Here is a 5,172-nt window from a genome sequence, read left to right as displayed (position 1 = left end):
ATTGGATTATTTACCTTTATATTGCTGTGGTTCTCAAGTATTTTATAAATTCTAGATATAAGCCCCTTATCTGACATGTCATTACCGAATACTTTTTCCCAGTCTGTGACTTCACATTTTACCCTGTTGGAGAAGTTTTTGGATGTGCATAGGGATTTGATTCTTAGAAGAGGACCATCTACTCTTGATAACACACCCAAAATGTGTGAGACAATCAAACGATCCTTGCTTCTGATGAGCACTCTAGCTACGTTTGCCTCGAGACAAATTGGTTAGTTCTATGGCAGTCCATGTTGTATTCAATACTCTTCATTCTAGTACAGTTCAGAGGCACTTTGGTCTTCCCTATTCATTTTAAACATTCACATGCATAAAAGGAACATAGTTGATTTTGACAGTTACATGCCATCAGGTCGATTATGACTCATAGAAACCCTGTGGAATACAGATTGTGATCTTGTCTTATCCTGTGCCATACTCGTGACCTCTGTCCTGCTCAAGCCCACTGTGGTAGTCCCTGTGTCAGTCCATCTCATTGAGGGTCTTCCTTTCTATTACTGACCCTCCCTGTGACATGCAGAGACCCTCCCTGTGACATCCAGAGATTCTTCTGTGACTCTCAGAGACCCTCTTGTGACACCCACAGACCCTCCTGTGATATCCAGAGACTCTCCTGTGACATCCAGATACCCTCCTGTGACATGCAGAGACCCTCCTGTCACATCCAGAGACCTTCCTGTGACATCCAGAGACTCTCTTGTGACATCCAGAGACCTCCCTGTGACATCCAGAGATCCTCCTGTGACTCTCAGAGACCCTCCTGTGACACCCACAGACCCTCCTGTGACATCCGGAGATCCTCCTGTGACTCTCAGAGACTCTCCTGTGACATCCAGAGACCCTCCTGTGACATGCAGAGACCCTCCTGTGACATGCAGAGACCTTCCTGTGACACGCAGAGACCCTTCTGTGGCACCCACAGACCCTCTTGTGACATCCAGAGATTCTCCTATGACATGCAGAGACCTCCCTGTGACATCCAGAGACCCTCCTGTGACATCCAGAGACCTTCCTGTGACGTCCAGAGATCCTCCTGTGACTCTCAGAGACCCTGCACATCCAGAGACCCTCCTTGTGACATGCAGAGATCCTCCTGTGACATCCAGAGACCCTCTTGTGACATCCAGAGACTTTGGAGGGATTGTCCACACTATTTGAAGGAGGCCTTTTGGTGAGGTTATTCAAGCTCATCAAGTACTGTTGGTCAGCATGAAAAATGCTTAGGACATATGAAGCAAGCAGAACAGCTAGTTCAAATTAATCTAGAATATGTAATTTGCTCATAACTACAGTAAGGAATACCCCTAACTTGCACAAATGAATAGTGTTACATTGGCAAATGATGTGTATGTGACAATAGAAAGAGTGGCTGCAGGCGGGATGAGCCCTTTAGGTGAATGTCCGTTAATGGGCATTGTGTAGAATAAATCACCGTGGCATCCGTGGCTGGTGCGACACTTTTACTAGTGTATTCTTTCTTGTCTGTGGTGAACATGTATTTCTCAGAACTTGAAAGCACATACCAGAACCCCTTGTTCCTTCTCAAGGTGTGGACATCCATGGGAGTGGAGGAGCAGCCTGGTGGGAGGAGCTGTGACTCTCTCACTTGCTCTGGAACCTAGTAGACAGCACATAGAAAGTGGTCTTAAGGAGGGCTGAGTATTTTATAAAGTCTAGACATAAGTCCCTTATCTGACATGTCATTACCAAATATTTTTTTCCTGTCTGTGGCTTTCCTTTTTACCCTGTTGGAGAAGTTTTTGGATGTGCATAGGGATTTTATTCTTAGAAGATGGGGAGCTTCAAGTGAGGTGGCAGGGAGAAGCTGCCTGTGACCTCTGAGGAGAATAACCCAGGTCAGGAGTCAGCAATGTGAGAGTGCAGCGCCAGCCAGGCAGCGAGCCTTCATGGCTGCACCCTGAGAAAAAGGACCTTCTTGATTCCTCAGGGAGGCAGGCACTCACTGTTAGAGGGACATTCCTGTGTCATTTCCTTCTGGTGTGTTAGCTTAGAATGCCTTCAGAACGTAGAGTGGTAGATAAGTAGCTACCAGTCGAGTCCTAACAAGATACATAGGAATTTTTCTTTCTTTGGTGGAGACTTTATAATGACCTCAGAAACCGTGCGCATAAAACAAAGCACACGAAATGCTTTTTCACACTATTATGCTTGTTATAAGAATAACTGTTTTCATTTTAAAACAGGATAAAAAGAATTGTAGCTTCCTTTTGAGTGTAAGCATGGTTTTTTTTAATTTATTTTTTTTTTTGTTGTTGTTTTTTTGGTGTGAAATGTACATTTCTGTGCTGATGGAGTGGTTAAGTATGTGTTGTTTCTCTCCTCTGCGCTGTTTCCCAGTATATATTTGTTCTCATTTTTCAGTTTGTTCCGTTCCCCCACAGAAGATTCCTCTGGTGGCTAGTCCATAGGCAGCTGTGCTGCAGACTGTGGGAAACCACTGCAGGAGATGTATAACCTTGGGAAAGTGTTGAAGGGTCAGCAGTGAGGTGGTTCTGACTTGATGGCAATGAGATGAAAGTTGAGTGTTAATGAATGGTAGGTGCTACAGTGAATGCGCTCCTTGGTAGGTGTGCCATTGGAAGGGAGTAGCAGGCATGTAGCTTCCTTGAATCCTCTTTCCACAATAGAGGAAGAGAGGCCTGGAGAAGGGTAGCCATTGGTAAGGCTGCTGGGAAGTGAGGGATGGCACCAGGAGAGAGGAGAGAAGGAGAGCCATTTGTGAGGGTGCTGGGAAGTGAGGGATTGGACCAGGAGGAGAGAAGGGGACCCATTGGTGAGGGATGGAACGAGGAGGAGAAAGGCAGCCATTAGTGAGGGTGCTGGGTAGGAAGGGATGGCACCAGGAGAAGGAAACCCATATCTCAGGACTCTGGCTCCTTTCTGAGTCTCATGGCCCCAGTGCAGGTGTGGGCATGTTGATGATAGTTCCTTCCTTCATGGGGATGGGTTCTATCCTTCTGGGTGTCTGGGGTGTAAGGAGCTTTGATATCTCTCCCTGCTTCTAAGCTTCCCCCTTTGTTCTTGTTCTCTGTTGGTCTCTTTGGGACGTGAGCATCTTGGTTTTCTCTAATAGTAGGAGTTGGCCTCAGACCACTTCAAAGCTAAATGTGTACCCAGAGCAGATTCAAAACTCAAACTCAAATGCCATTAAATTGTGACATTTGGGAGAGAGCTCTGGGGACCTCCTGGTAAAAAGTTGCACTGTTAACCCAAAGGCACATGGTTCAAACAGAGCACCAGCTGCTCTGTGGGAAAATGGACTATCTCTTTGTGTGTGATTTACAACCTCTAGAAGGTCAAATAAGAGTCGGTTTTGACTTGCCGACAAACAAAAACAAATCATAACAGGAGGAGGCTGCCTGTCTTTCTCCCTAGGAGCCTGTGGATTTGAACCAGGAAAGTATTGGTTTAGCTGTGCAACATACCATGGACTTTGTCCTTGGAGCTCCTACTACTATTTGCAGTCTTTGTAGATGCTGTTCTGTATCAGAGGCTACCAGAGGGCCTGGCACTCAGGACATCTGTACAGGAGTGATCATCACAGAGCTGGGCTGGGGGCGGGGGCGGGGTCCTGCTCCACTCCACCATCAGATATCACAGGGAGCTCACTGGGATCCTGCTCCACTTCACCATCAGATACCGCAGAGAGCTCACAGGGTTCCTGCTCCACTTCACCATCAGAGCCACCACAGAGAGCTCACCAGGATCCTACTCCATGCCACCATCAGATACCACAGAGAGCTCCCCGAGGGTCCTGCTCCATTTGACCATCAGATAACACAGGGAGCTCCCCAGGGTCCTGCTCCACTTCACCATCAGATAACACAGGGAGCTCACCAGGACTCTGCTCCATTCCATGATCAGATACCACAGAGAGCTCACGGGGATCCTGCTCCACTCCAACAAAAGATACCACAGGGAGCTCACCAGGATCCAGTGGCTGTGGTGAGGTGCCTTGGGTGTAGCCATGACCCATCTCTCAGTGAAGGTGAGCATGCTGCTCTGATGGTGAGCAAACAGGTGTCAGGGAAGCTTCCAAACTCAGGTCAACTAGAAAGAAAGGCCCAAGGGCTGCTTCTGAAAACCCTAGAGCTCACTGTGGTCCCTGCCACAATCATCAACAATTGATACACACAAGACTGGACAGTGCAGGTGATCACAGTGAGCTGGAGCAAACTTGGCTGCTGCTAATGATGTGGTACTAGTCTTCATAAACCACTAGCTGGTGTCCTGGCCCAGCAGTGCACTGACCTTTCTGGGAGAAGGAAGCCCTAGGAGTTCCTAGGCTGGTGGCTTCGTCCAAACAGATTTTTGCTGTCTTGTGCCCTTTACAGCTCTCACCAGTGGGCCTGAGCAATACCATCACAGGCAGTTTCTTGTTCCTTTGGGCAGCTGGCAGATGCACTGGCTCATGCCCCAGCCTCTTGTTTAGAGAGTGAGCCAGTGGTGAGGATTTTTTTTTCTTGATGTTGCGATGTAATCCAGACTGAAGGCTATATTCTTTAACCTTCTACAGCATGTGTTACAAGTCCTCTTCACTTCAAGCAAGTCAGGTTGTGAATTTATACAGTATTTGTTCTTCTGTGACTGAGTTACTTCACTCAGCATAATTTCCTCCAGATTCATCCATGTTGTGCAGTGTCTCACCAGGTTTTCATTGTTTTCAGGGCTGTGTGATGCTCCGCTGTGTCAGTGTACCAGGGTTTCTTTACAGTTGATGGATACTTGTGCTATTTCCATCTTTTTGCTATTATGAACAGTGCTGTGGTAAGTGTGGGTATGCAAATGTCTGTTCATATTCCAGCTTTAATTTCTTTAGGGAATATTCCCATATACTAAAGATAGTGGGAAAACTGGGTTTAAAAGAGGTCATGGCACTAGGGACATTATAGCCAAGGTCAGAAGGGTCTTGACTACCAAGCAAATGGCAACCAGAAAAAAGCAGGAGTAGCCATATTAATCTCTGATAAAATAAATATCAATGTAAAAACCATCATGGAAGATAAGGAAGGTCACTACATAATGCTGAAAGGGTCAATAGAACAAGAGGACATAACAATAATAAATATCTATGCACCAAATAAAAGACCA

Source organism: Elephantulus edwardii, unplaced genomic scaffold (genome assembly GCF_000299155.1).
Source record: "Elephantulus edwardii isolate Elephantulus edwardi_28Jun2011 unplaced genomic scaffold, EleEdw1.0 scaffold00319, whole genome shotgun sequence".
Taxonomy (NCBI): domain Eukaryota; kingdom Metazoa; phylum Chordata; class Mammalia; order Macroscelidea; family Macroscelididae; genus Elephantulus; species Elephantulus edwardii.
This window is presented reverse-complemented; position numbering follows the sequence as displayed.